The 14,734-nt window shown below is 40.3% G+C and overlaps 24 non-coding genes and 7 pseudogenes across 24 annotated transcripts; all 31 read right to left on the bottom strand.

Moving 5' to 3' along the window:
* Positions 1–277: 277 nt before the first annotated feature.
* On the bottom strand, positions 278–396 carry LOC123466607. The gene has a single exon (XR_006641481.1). It is a non-coding gene; the product is annotated as a 5S ribosomal RNA (ribosomal RNA).
* Positions 397–758: 362 nt separating this feature from the next.
* On the bottom strand, positions 759–877 carry LOC123466606. Its single transcript, XR_006641480.1, has one exon. It is a non-coding gene; the product is annotated as a 5S ribosomal RNA (ribosomal RNA).
* Positions 878–1,235: 358 nt separating this feature from the next.
* Positions 1,236–1,354, bottom strand: LOC123466605. Its single transcript, XR_006641479.1, has one exon. It is a non-coding gene; the product is annotated as a 5S ribosomal RNA (ribosomal RNA).
* A 358-nt stretch (positions 1,355–1,712) lies between these two features.
* Positions 1,713–1,831, bottom strand: LOC123466604. The gene has a single exon (XR_006641478.1). It is a non-coding gene; the product is annotated as a 5S ribosomal RNA (ribosomal RNA).
* Positions 1,832–2,189: 358 nt separating this feature from the next.
* On the bottom strand, positions 2,190–2,308 carry LOC123466603. Its single transcript, XR_006641477.1, has one exon. It is a non-coding gene; the product is annotated as a 5S ribosomal RNA (ribosomal RNA).
* A 358-nt stretch (positions 2,309–2,666) lies between these two features.
* Positions 2,667–2,785, bottom strand: LOC123466602. The gene has a single exon (XR_006641476.1). It is a non-coding gene; the product is annotated as a 5S ribosomal RNA (ribosomal RNA).
* A 358-nt stretch (positions 2,786–3,143) lies between these two features.
* On the bottom strand, positions 3,144–3,262 carry LOC123466601. The gene has a single exon (XR_006641475.1). It is a non-coding gene; the product is annotated as a 5S ribosomal RNA (ribosomal RNA).
* A 358-nt stretch (positions 3,263–3,620) lies between these two features.
* LOC123466600 lies at positions 3,621–3,739 on the bottom strand. Its single transcript, XR_006641474.1, has one exon. It is a non-coding gene; the product is annotated as a 5S ribosomal RNA (ribosomal RNA).
* A 358-nt stretch (positions 3,740–4,097) lies between these two features.
* On the bottom strand, positions 4,098–4,216 carry LOC123466599. The gene has a single exon (XR_006641473.1). It is a non-coding gene; the product is annotated as a 5S ribosomal RNA (ribosomal RNA).
* A 358-nt stretch (positions 4,217–4,574) lies between these two features.
* Positions 4,575–4,693, bottom strand: LOC123466597. Its single transcript, XR_006641471.1, has one exon. It is a non-coding gene; the product is annotated as a 5S ribosomal RNA (ribosomal RNA).
* A 358-nt stretch (positions 4,694–5,051) lies between these two features.
* On the bottom strand, positions 5,052–5,170 carry LOC123466596. The gene has a single exon (XR_006641470.1). It is a non-coding gene; the product is annotated as a 5S ribosomal RNA (ribosomal RNA).
* Positions 5,171–5,528: 358 nt separating this feature from the next.
* On the bottom strand, positions 5,529–5,647 carry LOC123466595. Its single transcript, XR_006641469.1, has one exon. It is a non-coding gene; the product is annotated as a 5S ribosomal RNA (ribosomal RNA).
* Positions 5,648–6,005: 358 nt separating this feature from the next.
* LOC123466594 lies at positions 6,006–6,124 on the bottom strand. The gene has a single exon (XR_006641468.1). It is a non-coding gene; the product is annotated as a 5S ribosomal RNA (ribosomal RNA).
* A 359-nt stretch (positions 6,125–6,483) lies between these two features.
* Positions 6,484–6,602, bottom strand: LOC123466593. The gene has a single exon (XR_006641467.1). It is a non-coding gene; the product is annotated as a 5S ribosomal RNA (ribosomal RNA).
* A 359-nt stretch (positions 6,603–6,961) lies between these two features.
* On the bottom strand, positions 6,962–7,080 carry LOC123466592. The gene has a single exon (XR_006641466.1). It is a non-coding gene; the product is annotated as a 5S ribosomal RNA (ribosomal RNA).
* A 359-nt stretch (positions 7,081–7,439) lies between these two features.
* Positions 7,440–7,558, bottom strand: LOC123466591. Its single transcript, XR_006641465.1, has one exon. It is a non-coding gene; the product is annotated as a 5S ribosomal RNA (ribosomal RNA).
* Positions 7,559–7,916: 358 nt separating this feature from the next.
* LOC123466590 lies at positions 7,917–8,035 on the bottom strand. The gene has a single exon (XR_006641464.1). It is a non-coding gene; the product is annotated as a 5S ribosomal RNA (ribosomal RNA).
* Positions 8,036–8,393: 358 nt separating this feature from the next.
* LOC123466589 lies at positions 8,394–8,512 on the bottom strand. The gene has a single exon (XR_006641463.1). It is a non-coding gene; the product is annotated as a 5S ribosomal RNA (ribosomal RNA).
* Positions 8,513–8,870: 358 nt separating this feature from the next.
* LOC123466623 lies at positions 8,871–8,990 on the bottom strand (annotated as a pseudogene).
* Positions 8,991–9,348: 358 nt separating this feature from the next.
* Positions 9,349–9,467, bottom strand: LOC123466588. The gene has a single exon (XR_006641462.1). It is a non-coding gene; the product is annotated as a 5S ribosomal RNA (ribosomal RNA).
* A 358-nt stretch (positions 9,468–9,825) lies between these two features.
* LOC123466631 lies at positions 9,826–9,944 on the bottom strand. Its single transcript, XR_006641493.1, has one exon. It is a non-coding gene; the product is annotated as a 5S ribosomal RNA (ribosomal RNA).
* Positions 9,945–10,305: 361 nt separating this feature from the next.
* On the bottom strand, positions 10,306–10,424 carry LOC123466627 (annotated as a pseudogene).
* A 360-nt stretch (positions 10,425–10,784) lies between these two features.
* LOC123466618 lies at positions 10,785–10,903 on the bottom strand (annotated as a pseudogene).
* Positions 10,904–11,261: 358 nt separating this feature from the next.
* LOC123466620 lies at positions 11,262–11,380 on the bottom strand. Its single transcript, XR_006641492.1, has one exon. It is a non-coding gene; the product is annotated as a 5S ribosomal RNA (ribosomal RNA).
* A 359-nt stretch (positions 11,381–11,739) lies between these two features.
* LOC123466609 lies at positions 11,740–11,858 on the bottom strand. Its single transcript, XR_006641483.1, has one exon. It is a non-coding gene; the product is annotated as a 5S ribosomal RNA (ribosomal RNA).
* A 357-nt stretch (positions 11,859–12,215) lies between these two features.
* LOC123466629 lies at positions 12,216–12,337 on the bottom strand (annotated as a pseudogene).
* Positions 12,338–12,699: 362 nt separating this feature from the next.
* On the bottom strand, positions 12,700–12,818 carry LOC123466598. The gene has a single exon (XR_006641472.1). It is a non-coding gene; the product is annotated as a 5S ribosomal RNA (ribosomal RNA).
* A 364-nt stretch (positions 12,819–13,182) lies between these two features.
* Positions 13,183–13,304, bottom strand: LOC123466624 (annotated as a pseudogene).
* Positions 13,305–13,662: 358 nt separating this feature from the next.
* On the bottom strand, positions 13,663–13,781 carry LOC123466622 (annotated as a pseudogene).
* Positions 13,782–14,139: 358 nt separating this feature from the next.
* LOC123466587 lies at positions 14,140–14,258 on the bottom strand. The gene has a single exon (XR_006641461.1). It is a non-coding gene; the product is annotated as a 5S ribosomal RNA (ribosomal RNA).
* Positions 14,259–14,616: 358 nt separating this feature from the next.
* On the bottom strand, positions 14,617–14,734 carry LOC123466625 (annotated as a pseudogene).

The raw sequence follows: 14,734 nt of genomic DNA, 5'->3' as shown, positions 1-14,734 counted from the left end.
TAATTAAGGATATTGGACTGGTAACCATCGTGTTCGTTGAGCCACCATTATTCTATGAGATAGAAATTCACATTCCTCGGTAAAGTCACTGATGGTTAAGAACCGCTCTAAACTTCCCTTGTTGGTGTTTAAAAAAATAGCTATCAGTGTGTACGATGTGAAATAACAAAATTTACCACTAGATGGCGTTTAATAGAGTGTCAAAATTCACCACGAGATGGTTTTAACTAAAACTTTGATTCATTTACGAAACTCTTGCTGGCTATAAAAGGTTTGATGCCAACAGCATCCCGTATTCCCAAGCGGTCACCCTTCTAGGTACTAACGGGACCCGACGCAGCTTAACTTCTGGGAGCTGACGAGACCAGGTTTTTTCTGCGTGGTATGGCCGTTGACGTTTTAATACGAGACTGAATTGAATACACTCACGGAATGATTTTCCAACATTGAAACCTACACAAGGACGATTGATTTCTATAATTAAGGATATTGGACTGGTAACCATCGTGTTCGTTGAGCCACCATTATTCTATGAGATAGAAATTCACATTCCTCAGTAAGTAAAGTCACTGATGGTTAAGAACCGCTCTAAACTTCCCTTGTTGGTGTTTAAAAAAATAGCTATCAGTGTGTACGATGTGAAATAACAAAATTTACCACTAGATGGCGTTTAATAGAGTGTCAAAATTCACCACGAGATGGTTTTAACTAAAACTTTGATTCATTTACGAAACTCTTGCTGGCTATAAAAGGTTTGATGCCAACAGCATCCCGTATTCCCAAGCGGTCACCCTTCTAGGTACTAACGGGACCCGACGCAGCTTAACTTCTGGGAGCTGACGAGACCAGGTTTTTTCTGCGTGGTATGGCCGTTGACGTTTTAATACGAGACTGAATTGAATACACTCACGGAATGATTTTCCAACATTGAAACCTACACAAGGACGATTGATTTCTATAATTAAGGATATTGGACTGGTAACCATCGTGTTCGTTGAGCCACCATTATTCTATGAGATAGAAATTCACATTCCTCGGTAAAGTCACTGATGGTTAAGAACCGCTCTAAACTTCCCTTGTTGGTGTTTAAAAAAATAGCTATCAGTGTGTACGATGTGAAATAACAAAATTTACCACTAGATGGCGTTTAATAGAGTGTCAAAATTCACCACGAGATGGTTTTAACTAAAACTTTGATTCATTTACGAAACTCTTGCTGGCTATAAAAGGTTTGATGCCAACAGCATCCCGTATTCCCAAGCGGTCACCCTTCTAGGTACTAACGGGACCCGACGCAGCTTAACTTCTGGGAGCTGACGAGACCAGGTTTTTTCTGCGTGGTATGGCCGTTGACGTTTTAATACGAGACTGAATTGAATACACTCACGGAATGATTTTCCAACATTGAAACCTACACAAGGACGATTGATTTCTATAATTAAGGATATTGGACTGGTAACCATCGTGTTCGTTGAGCCACCATTATTCTATGAGATAGAAATTCACATTCCTCGGTAAAGTCACTGATGGTTAAGAACCGCTCTAAACTTCCCTTGTTGGTGTTTAAAAAAATAGCTATCAGTGTGTACGATGTGAAATAACAAAATTTACCACTAGATGGCGTTTAATAGAGTGTCAAAATTCACCACGAGATGGTTTTAACTAAAACTTTGATTCATTTACGAAACTCTTGCTGGCTATAAAAGGTTTGATGCCAACAGCATCCCGTATTCCCAAGCGGTCACCCTTCTAGGTACTAACGGGACCCGACGCAGCTTAACTTCTGGGAGCTGACGAGACCAGGTTTTTTCTGCGTGGTATGGCCGTTGACGTTTTAATACGAGACTGAATTGAATACACTCACGGAATGATTTTCCAACATTGAAACCTACACAAGGACGATTGATTTCTATAATTAAGGATATTGGACTGGTAACCATCGTGTTCGTTGAGCCACCATTATTCTATGAGATAGAAATTCACATTCCTCGGTAAAGTCACTGATGGTTAAGAACCGCTCTAAACTTCCCTTGTTGGTGTTTAAAAAAATAGCTATCAGTGTGTACGATGTGAAATAACAAAATTTACCACTAGATGGCGTTTAATAGAGTGTCAAAATTCACCACGAGATGGTTTTAACTAAAACTTTGATTCATTTACGAAACTCTTGCTGGCTATAAAAGGTTTGATGCCAACAGCATCCCGTATTCCCAAGCGGTCACCCTTCTAGGTACTAACGGGACCCGACGCAGCTTAACTTCTGGGAGCTGACGAGACCAGGTTTTTTCTGCGTGGTATGGCCGTTGACGTTTTAATACGAGACTGAATTGAATACACTCACGGAATGATTTTCCAACATTGAAACCTACACAAGGACGATTGATTTCTATAATTAAGGATATTGGACTGGTAACCATCGTGTTCGTTGAGCCACCATTATTCTATGAGATAGAAATTCACATTCCTCGGTAAAGTCACTGATGGTTAAGAACCGCTCTAAACTTCCCTTGTTGGTGTTTAAAAAAATAGCTATCAGTGTGTACGATGTGAAATAACAAAATTTACCACTAGATGGCGTTTAATAGAGTGTCAAAATTCACCACGAGATGGTTTTAACTAAAACTTTGATTCATTTACGAAACTCTTGCTGGCTATAAAAGGTTTGATGCCAACAGCATCCCGTATTCCCAAGCGGTCACCCTTCTAGGTACTAACGGGACCCGACGCAGCTTAACTTCTGGGAGCTGACGAGACCAGGTTTTTTCTGCGTGGTATGGCCGTTGACGTTTTAATACGAGACTGAATTGAATACACTCACGGAATGATTTTCCAACATTGAAACCTACACAAGGACGATTGATTTCTATAATTAAGGATATTGGACTGGTAACCATCGTGTTCGTTGAGCCACCATTATTCTATGAGATAGAAATTCACATTCCTCGGTAAAGTCACTGATGGTTAAGAACCGCTCTAAACTTCCCTTGTTGGTGTTTAAAAAAATAGCTATCAGTGTGTACGATGTGAAATAACAAAATTTACCACTAGATGGCGTTTAATAGAGTGTCAAAATTCACCACGAGATGGTTTTAACTAAAACTTTGATTCATTTACGAAACTCTTGCTGGCTATAAAAGGTTTGATGCCAACAGCATCCCGTATTCCCAAGCGGTCACCCTTCTAGGTACTAACGGGACCCGACGCAGCTTAACTTCTGGGAGCTGACGAGACCAGGTTTTTTCTGCGTGGTATGGCCGTTGACGTTTTAATACGAGACTGAATTGAATACACTCACGGAATGATTTTCCAACATTGAAACCTACACAAGGACGATTGATTTCTATAATTAAGGATATTGGACTGGTAACCATCGTGTTCGTTGAGCCACCATTATTCTATGAGATAGAAATTCACATTCCTCGGTAAAGTCACTGATGGTTAAGAACCGCTCTAAACTTCCCTTGTTGGTGTTTAAAAAAATAGCTATCAGTGTGTACGATGTGAAATAACAAAATTTACCACTAGATGGCGTTTAATAGAGTGTCAAAATTCACCACGAGATGGTTTTAACTAAAACTTTGATTCATTTACGAAACTCTTGCTGGCTATAAAAGGTTTGATGCCAACAGCATCCCGTATTCCCAAGCGGTCACCCTTCTAGGTACTAACGGGACCCGACGCAGCTTAACTTCTGGGAGCTGACGAGACCAGGTTTTTTCTGCGTGGTATGGCCGTTGACGTTTTAATACGAGACTGAATTGAATACACTCACGGAATGATTTTCCAACATTGAAACCTACACAAGGACGATTGATTTCTATAATTAAGGATATTGGACTGGTAACCATCGTGTTCGTTGAGCCACCATTATTCTATGAGATAGAAATTCACATTCCTCGGTAAAGTCACTGATGGTTAAGAACCGCTCTAAACTTCCCTTGTTGGTGTTTAAAAAAATAGCTATCAGTGTGTACGATGTGAAATAACAAAATTTACCACTAGATGGCGTTTAATAGAGTGTCAAAATTCACCACGAGATGGTTTTAACTAAAACTTTGATTCATTTACGAAACTCTTGCTGGCTATAAAAGGTTTGATGCCAACAGCATCCCGTATTCCCAAGCGGTCACCCTTCTAGGTACTAACGGGACCCGACGCAGCTTAACTTCTGGGAGCTGACGAGACCAGGTTTTTTCTGCGTGGTATGGCCGTTGACGTTTTAATACGAGACTGAATTGAATACACTCACGGAATGATTTTCCAACATTGAAACCTACACAAGGACGATTGATTTCTATAATTAAGGATATTGGACTGGTAACCATCGTGTTCGTTGAGCCACCATTATTCTATGAGATAGAAATTCACATTCCTCGGTAAAGTCACTGATGGTTAAGAACCGCTCTAAACTTCCCTTGTTGGTGTTTAAAAAAATAGCTATCAGTGTGTACGATGTGAAATAACAAAATTTACCACTAGATGGCGTTTAATAGAGTGTCAAAATTCACCACGAGATGGTTTTAACTAAAACTTTGATTCATTTACGAAACTCTTGCTGGCTATAAAAGGTTTGATGCCAACAGCATCCCGTATTCCCAAGCGGTCACCCTTCTAGGTACTAACGGGACCCGACGCAGCTTAACTTCTGGGAGCTGACGAGACCAGGTTTTTTCTGCGTGGTATGGCCGTTGACGTTTTAATACGAGACTGAATTGAATACACTCACGGAATGATTTTCCAACATTGAAACCTACACAAGGACGATTGATTTCTATAATTAAGGATATTGGACTGGTAACCATCGTGTTCGTTGAGCCACCATTATTCTATGAGATAGAAATTCACATTCCTCGGTAAAGTCACTGATGGTTAAGAACCGCTCTAAACTTCCCTTGTTGGTGTTTAAAAAAATAGCTATCAGTGTGTACGATGTGAAATAACAAAATTTACCACTAGATGGCGTTTAATAGAGTGTCAAAATTCACCACGAGATGGTTTTAACTAAAACTTTGATTCATTTACGAAACTCTTGCTGGCTATAAAAGGTTTGATGCCAACAGCATCCCGTATTCCCAAGCGGTCACCCTTCTAGGTACTAACGGGACCCGACGCAGCTTAACTTCTGGGAGCTGACGAGACCAGGTTTTTTCTGCGTGGTATGGCCGTTGACGTTTTAATACGAGACTGAATTGAATACACTCACGGAATGATTTTCCAACATTGAAACCTACACAAGGACGATTGATTTCTATAATTAAGGATATTGGACTGGTAACCATCGTGTTCGTTGAGCCACCATTATTCTATGAGATAGAAATTCACATTCCTCGGTAAAGTCACTGATGGTTAAGAACCGCTCTAAACTTCCCTTGTTGGTGTTTAAAAAAATAGCTATCAGTGTGTACGATGTGAAATAACAAAATTTACCACTAGATGGCGTTTAATAGAGTGTCAAAATTCACCACGAGATGGTTTTAACTAAAACTTTGATTCATTTACGAAACTCTTGCTGGCTATAAAAGGTTTGATGCCAACAGCATCCCGTATTCCCAAGCGGTCACCCTTCTAGGTACTAACGGGACCCGACGCAGCTTAACTTCTGGGAGCTGACGAGACCAGGTTTTTTCTGCGTGGTATGGCCGTTGACGTTTTAATACGAGACTGAATTGAATACACTCACGGAATGATTTTCCAACATTGAAACCTACACAAGGACGATTGATTTCTATAATTAAGGATATTGGACTGGTAACCATCGTGTTCGTTGAGCCACCATTATTCTATGAGATAGAAATTCACATTCCTCGGTAAAGTCACTGATGGTTAAGAACCGCTCTAAACTTCCCTTGTTGGTGTTTAAAAAAATAGCTATCAGTGTGTACGATGTGAAATAACAAAATTTACCACTAGATGGCGTTTAATAGAGTGTCAAAATTCACCACGAGATGGTTTTAACTAAAACTTTGATTCATTTACGAAACTCTTGCTGGCTATAAAAGGTTTGATGCCAACAGCATCCCGTATTCCCAAGCGGTCACCCTTCTAGGTACTAACGGGACCCGACGCAGCTTAACTTCTGGGAGCTGACGAGACCAGGTTTTTTCTGCGTGGTATGGCCGTTGACGTTTTAATACGAGACTGAATTGAATACACTCACGGAATGATTTTCCAACATTGGAAACCTACACAAGGACGATTGATTTCTATAATTAAGGATATTGGACTGGTAACCATCGTGTTCGTTGAGCCACCATTATTCTATGAGATAGAAATTCACATTCCTCGGTAAAGTCACTGATGGTTAAGAACCGCTCTAAACTTCCCTTGTTGGTGTTTAAAAAAATAGCTATCAGTGTGTACGATGTGAAATAACAAAATTTACCACTAGATGGCGTTTAATAGAGTGTCAAAATTCACCACGAGATGGTTTTAACTAAAACTTTGATTCATTTACGAAACTCTTGCTGGCTATAAAAGGTTTGATGCCAACAGCATCCCGTATTCCCAAGCGGTCACCCTTCTAGGTACTAACGGGACCCGACGCAGCTTAACTTCTGGGAGCTGACGAGACCAGGTTTTTTCTGCGTGGTATGGCCGTTGACGTTTTAATACGAGACTGAATTGAATACACTCACGGAATGATTTTCCAACATTGAAACCTACACAAGGACGATTGATTTCTATAATTAAGGATATTGGACTGGTAACCATCGTGTTCGTTGAGCCACCATTATTCTATGAGATAGAAATTCACATTCCTCGAGTAAAGTCACTGATGGTTAAGAACCGCTCTAAACTTCCCTTGTTGGTGTTTAAAAAAATAGCTATCAGTGTGTACGATGTGAAATAACAAAATTTACCACTAGATGGCGTTTAATAGAGTGTCAAAATTCACCACGAGATGGTTTTAACTAAAACTTTGATTCATTTACGAAACTCTTGCTGGCTATAAAAGGTTTGATGCCAACAGCATCCCGTATTCCCAAGCGGTCACCCTTCTAGGTACTAACGGGACCCGACGCAGCTTAACTTCTGGGAGCTGACGAGACCAGGTTTTTTCTGCGTGGTATGGCCGTTGACGTTTTAATACGAGACTGAATTGAATACACTCACGGAATGATTTTCCAACATTGAAACCTACACAAGGACGATTGATTTCTATAATTAAGGATATTGGACTGGTAACCATCGTGTTCGTTGAGCCACCATTATTCTATGAGATAGAAATTCACATTCCTCGAGTAAAGTCACTGATGGTTAAGAACCGCTCTAAACTTCCCTTGTTGGTGTTTAAAAAAATAGCTATCAGTGTGTACGATGTGAAATAACAAAATTTACCACTAGATGGCGTTTAATAGAGTGTCAAAATTCACCACGAGATGGTTTTAACTAAAACTTTGATTCATTTACGAAACTCTTGCTGGCTATAAAAGGTTTGATGCCAACAGCATCCCGTATTCCCAAGCGGTCACCCTTCTAGGTACTAACGGGACCCGACGCAGCTTAACTTCTGGGAGCTGACGAGACCAGGTTTTTTCTGCGTGGTATGGCCGTTGACGTTTTAATACGAGACTGAATTGAATACACTCACGGAATGATTTTCCAACATTGAAACCTACACAAGGACGATTGATTTCTATAATTAAGGATATTGGACTGGTAACCATCGTGTTCGTTGAGCCACCATTATTCTATGAGATAGAAATTCACATTCCTCGGTAAAGTCACTGATGGTTAAGAACCGCTCTAAACTTCCCTTGTTGGTGTTTAAAAAAATAGCTATCAGTGTGTACGATGTGAAATAACAAAATTTACCACTAGATGGCGTTTAATAGAGTGTCAAAATTCACCACGAGATGGTTTTAACTAAAACTTTGATTCATTTACGAAACTCTTGCTGGCTATAAAAGGTTTGATGCCAACAGCATCCCGTATTCCCAAGCGGTCACCCTTCTAGGTACTAACGGGACCCGACGCAGCTTAACTTCTGGGAGCTGACGAGACCAGGTTTTTTCTGCGTGGTATGGCCGTTGACGTTTTAATACGAGACTGAATTGAATACACTCACGGAATGATTTTCCAACATTGAAACCTACACAAGGACGATTGATTTCTATAATTAAGGATATTGGACTGGTAACCATCGTGTTCGTTGAGCCACCATTATTCTATGAGATAGAAATTCACATTCCTCGGTAAAGTCACTGATGGTTAAGAACCGCTCTAAACTTCCCTTGTTGGTGTTTAAAAAAATAGCTATCAGTGTGTACGATGTGAAATAACAAAATTTACCACTAGATGGCGTTTAATAGAGTGTCAAAATTCACCACGAGATGGTTTTAACTAAAACTTTGATTCATTTACGAAACTCTTGCTGGCTATAAAAGGTTTGATGCCAACAGCATCCCGTATTCCCAAGCGGTCACCCTTCTAGGTACTAACGGGACCCGACGCAGCTTAACTTCTGGGAGCTGACGAGACCAGGTTTTTTCTGCGTGGTATGGCCGTTGACGTTTTAATACGAGACTGAATTGAATACACTCACGGAATGATTTTCCAACATTGAAACCTACACAAGGACGATTGATTTCTATAATTAAGGATATTGGACTGGTAACCATCGTGTTCGTTGAGCCACCATTATTCTATGAGATAGAAATTCACATTCCTCGGTAAAGTCACTGATGGTTAAGAACCGCTCTAAACTTCCCTTGTTGGTGTTTAAAAAAATAGCTATCAGTGTGTACGATGTGAAATAACAAAATTTACCACTAGATGGCGTTTAATAGAGTGTCAAAATTCACCACGAGATGGTTTTAACTAAAACTTTGATTCATTTACGAAACTCTTGCTGGCTATAAAAGGTTTGATGCCAACAGCATCCCGTATTCCCAAGCGGTCACCCTTCTAGGTACTAACGGGACCCGACGCAGCTTAACCTTCTGGGAGCTGACGAGACCAGGTTTTTTCTGCGTGGTATGGCCGTTGACGTTTTAATACGAGACTGAATTGAATACACTCACGGAATGATTTTCCAACATTGAAACCTACACAAGGACGATTGATTTCTATAATTAAGGATATTGGACTGGTAACCATCGTGTTCGTTGAGCCACCATTATTCTATGAGATAGAAATTCACATTCCTCGGTAAAGTCACTGATGGTTAAGAACCGCTCTAAACTTCCCTTGTTGGTGTTTAAAAAAATAGCTATCAGTGTGTACGATGTGAAATAACAAAATTTACCACTAGATGGCGTTTAATAGAGTGTCAAAATTCACCACGAGATGGTTTTAACTAAAACTTTGATTCATTTACGAAACTCTTGCTGGCTATAAAAGGTTTGATGCCAACAGCATCCCGTATTCCCAAGCGGTCACCCTTCTAGGTACTAACGGGACCCGACGCAGCTTAACTTCTGGGAGCTGACGAGACCAGGTTTTTTCTGCGTGGTATGGCCGTTGACGTTTTAATACGAGACTGAATTGAATACACTCACGGAATGATTTTCCAACATTGAAACCTACACAAGGACGATTGATTTCTATAATTAAGGATATTGGACTGGTAACCATCGTGTTCGTTGAGCCACCATTATTCTATGAGATAGAAATTCACATTCCTCGGTAAAGTCACTGATGGTTAAGAACCGCTCTAAACTTCCCTTGTTGGTGTTTAAAAAAATAGCTATCAGTGTGTACGATGTGAAATAACAAAATTTACCACTAGATGGCGTTTAATAGAGTGTCAAAATTCACCACGAGATGGTTTTAACTAAAACTTTGATTCATTTACGAAACTCTTGCTGGCTATAAAAGGTTTGATGCCAACAGCATCCCGTATTCCCAAGCGGTCACCCTTCTAGGTACTAACGGGACCCGACGCAGCTTAACTTCTGGGAGCTGACGAGACCAGGTTTTTTCTGCGTGGTATGGCCGTTGACGTTTTAATACGAGACTGAATTGAATACACTCACGGAATGATTTTCCAACATTGGAAACCTACACAAGGACGATTGATTTCTATAATTAAGGATATTGGACTGGTAACCATCGTGTTCGTTGAGCCACCATTATTCTATGAGATAGAAATTCACATTCCTCGGTAAAGTCACTGATGGTTAAGAACCGCTCTAAACTTCCCTTGTTGGTGTTTAAAAAAATAGCTATCAGTGTGTACGATGTGAAATAACAAAATTTACCACTAGATGGCGTTTAATAGAGTGTCAAAATTCACCACGAGATGGTTTTAACTAAAACTTTGATTCATTTACGAAACTCTTGCTGGCTATAAAAGGTTTGATGCCAACAGGCATCCCGTATTCCCAAGCGGTCACCCTTCTAGGTACTAACGGGACCCGACGCAGCTTAACTTCTGGGGGCTGAGCGAGACCAGGTTTTTTCTGCGTGGTATGGCCGTGTTGACGTTTTAATACGAGACTGAATTGAATACACTCACGGAATGATTTTCCAACATTGAAACCTACACAAGGACGATTGATTTCTATAATTAAGGATATTGGACTGGTAACCATCGTGTTCGTTGAGCCACCATTATTCTATGAGATAGAAATTCACATTCCTCGGTAAAGTCACTGATGGTTAAGAACCGCTCTAAACTTCCCTTGTTGGTGTTTAAAAAAATAGCTATCAGTGTGTACGATGTGAAATAACAAAATTTACCACTAGATGGCGTTTAATAGAGTGTCAAAATTCACCACGAGATGGTTTTAACTAAAACTTTGATTCATTTACGAAACTCTTGCTGGCTATAAAAGGTTTGATGCCAACAGCATCCCGTATTCCCAAGCGGTCACCCTTCTAGGTACTAACGGGACCCGACGCAGCTTAACTTCTGGGGGCTGACGAGACCAGGTTTTTTCTGCGTGGTATGGCCGTTGACGTTTTAATACGAGACTGAATTGAATACACTCACGGAATGATTTTCCAACATTGAAACCTACACAAGGACGATTGATTTCTATAATTAAGGATATTGGACTGGTAACCATCGTGTTCGTTGAGCCACCATTATTCTATGAGATAGAAATTCACATTCCTCGGTAAAGTCACTGATGGTTAAGAACCGCTCTAAACTTCCCTTGTTGGTGTTTAAAAAAATAGCTATCAGTGTGTACGATGTGAAATAACAAAATTTACCACTAGATGGCGTTTAATAGAGTGTCAAAATTCACCACGAGATGGTTTTAACTAAAACTTTGATTCATTTACGAAACTCTTGCTGGCTATAAAAGGTTTGATGCCAACAGCATCCCGTATTCCCAAGCGGTCACCCTTCTAGGTACTAACGGGACCCGACGCAGCTTAACTTCTGGGAGCTGACGAGACCAGGTTTTTTCTGCGTGGTATGGCCGTTGACATTTTAATACGAGACTGAATTGAATACACTCACGGAATGATTTTCCAACATTGGAAACCTACACAAGGACGATTGATTTCTATAATTAAGGATATTGGACTGGTAACCATCGTGTTCGTTGAGCCACCATTATTCTATGAGATAGAAATTCACATTCCTCGGTAAAGTCACTGATGGTTAAGAACCGCTCTAAACTTCCCTTGTTGGTGTTTAAAAAAATAGCTATCAGTGTGTACGATGTGAAATAACAAAATTTACCACTAGATGGCGTTTAATAGAGTGTCAAAATTCACCACGAGATGGTTTTAACTAAAACTTTGATTCATTTACGAAACTCTTGCTGGCTATAAAAGGTTTGATGCCAACAGCATCCCGTATTCCCAAGCGGTCACCCTTCTAGGTACTAACGGGACCCGACGCAGCTTAACTTCTGGGAGCTGACGAGACCAGGTTTTTTCTGCGTGGTATGGCCGTTGACGTTTTAATACGAGACTGAATTGAATACACTCACGGAATGATTTTCCAACATTGAAACCTACACAAGGACGATTGATTTCTATAATTAAGGATATTGGACTGGTAACCATCGTGTTCGTTGAGCCACCATTATTCTATGAGATAGAAATTCACATTCCTCGGTAAAGTCACTGATGGTTAAGAACCGCTCTAAACTTCCCTTGTTGGTGTTTAAAAAAATAGCTATCAGTGTGTACGATGTGAAATAACAAAATTTACCACTAGATGGCGTTTAATAGAGTGTCAAAATTCACCACGAGATGGTTTTAACTAAAACTTTGATTCATTTACGAAACTCTTGCTGGCTATAAAGGTTTGATGCCAACAGCATCCCGTATTCCCAAGCGGTCACCCTTCTTAGGTACTAACGGGACCCGACGGACAGCTTAACTTCTGGGAGCTGACGAGACCAGGTTTTTTCTGCGTGGTATGGCCGTTGACATTTTAATACGAGACTGAATTGAATACACTCACGGAATGATTTTCCAACATTGAAACCTACACAAGGACGATTGATTTCTATAATTAAGGATATTGGACTGGTAACCATCGTGTTCGTTGAGCCACCATTATTCTATGAGATAGAAATTCACCATTCCTCATCGGTAAAGTCACTGATGGTTAAGAACCGCTCTAAACTTCCCTTGTTGGTGTTTAAAAAAATAGCTATCAGTGTGTACGATGTGAAATAACAAAATTTACCACTAGATGGCGTTTAATAGAGTGTCAAAATTCACCACGAGATGGTTTTAACTAAAACTTTGATTCATTTACGAAACTCTTGCTGGCTATAAAAGGTTTGATGCCAACAGCATCCCGTATTCCCAAGCGGTCACCCTTCTAGGTACTAACGGGACCCGACGCAGCTTAACTTCTGGGAGCTGACGAGACCAGGTTTTTTCTGCGTGGTATGGCCGTTGACGTTTTAATAAAACGAGACTGAAATTGAATACACTCACGGAATGATTTTCCAACATTGAAACCTACACAAGGACGATTGATTTCTATAATTAAGGATATTGGACTGGTAACCATCGTGTTCGTTGAGCCACCATTATTCTATGAGATAGAAATTCACATTCCTCCGGTAAAGTCACTGATGGTTAAGAACCGCTCTAAACTTCCCTTTGTTGGTGTTTAAAAAAATAGCTATCAGTGTGTACGATGTGAAATAACAAAATTTACCACTAGATGGCGTTTAATAGAGTGTCAAAATTCACCACGAGATGGTTTTAACTAAAACTTTGATTCATTTACGAAACTCTTGCTGGCTATAAAAGGTTTGATGCCAACAGCATCCCGTATTCCCAAGCGGTCACCCTTCTAGGTACTAACGGGACCCGACGCAGCTTAACTTCTGGGAGCTGACGAGACCAGGTTTTTTCTGCTGCGTGGTATGGCCGTTGACGTTTTAATACGAGACTGAATTGAATACACTCACGGAATGATTTTCCAACATTGAAACCTACACAAGGACGATTGATTTCTATAATTAAGGATATTGGACTGGTAACCATCGTGTTCGTTGAGCCACCATTATTCTATGAGATAGAAATTCACATTCCTCGGTAAAGTCACTGATGGTTAAGAACCGCTCTAAACTTCCCTTGTTGGTGTTTAAAAAAATAGCTATCAGTGTGTACGATGTGAAATAACAAAATTTACCACTAGATGGCGTTTAATAGAGTGTCAAAATTCACCACGAGATGGTTTTAACTAAAACTTTGATTCATTTACGAAACTCTTGCTGGCTATAAAAGGTTTGATGCCAACAGCATCCCGTATTCCCAAGCGGTCACCCTTCTAGGTACTAACGGGACCCGACGCAGCTTAACTTCTGGGGGCTGACGAGACCAGGGTTTTTCTGCGTGGTATGGCCGTTGACATTTTAATACGAGACTGAATTGAATACACTCACGGAATGATTTTCCAACATTGAAACCTACACAAGGACGATTGATTTCTATAATTAAGGATATTGGACTGGTAACCATCGTGTTCGTTGAGCCACCATTATTCTATGAGATAGAAATTCACATTCCTCGGTAAAGTCACTGATGGTTAAGAACCGCTCTAAACTTCCCTTGTTGGTGTTTAAAAAAATAGCTATCAGTGTGTACGATGTGAAATAACAAAATTTACCACTAGATGGCGTTTAATAGAGTGTCAAAATTCACCACGAGATGGTTTTAACTAAAACTTTGATTCATTTACGAAACTCTTGCTGGCTATAAAGGGTTTGATGCCAACAGCATCCCGTATTCCCAAGCGGTCACCCTTCTAGGTACTAACGGGACCCGACGCAGCTTAACTTCTGGGAGCTGACGAGACCAGGTTTTTTCTGCGTGGTATGGCCGTTGACGTTTTAATACGAGACTGAATTGAATACACTCACGGAATGATTTTCCAACATTGAAACCTACACAAGGACGATTGATTTCTATAATTAAGGATATTGGACTGGTAACCATCGTGTTCGTTGAGCCACCATTATTCTATGAGATAGAAATTCACATTCCTCGGTAAAGTCACTGATGGTTAAGAACCGCTCTAAACTTCCCTTGTTGGTGTTTAAAAAAATAGCTATCAGTGTGTACGATGTGAAATAACAAAATTTACCACTAGATGGCGTTTAATAGAGTGTCAAAATTCACCACGAGATGGTTTTAACTAAAACTTTGATTCATTTACGAAACTCTTGCTGGCTATAAAAGGTTTGATGCCAACAGCATCCCGTATTCCCAAGCGGTCACCCTTCTAGGTACTAACGGGACCCGACGCAGCTTAACTTCTGGGAGCTGACGAGACCAGGTTTTTTCTGCGTGGTATGGCCGTTGT

Source organism: Daphnia magna, unplaced genomic scaffold, assembly GCF_020631705.1.
Source record: "Daphnia magna isolate NIES unplaced genomic scaffold, ASM2063170v1.1 Dm_contigs103, whole genome shotgun sequence".
Lineage (NCBI taxonomy): Eukaryota > Metazoa > Arthropoda > Branchiopoda > Diplostraca > Daphniidae > Daphnia > Daphnia magna.
The sequence above is the reverse complement of the archived record's forward strand: the minus strand, read 5'-3'. Positions and strand labels throughout refer to the sequence as shown.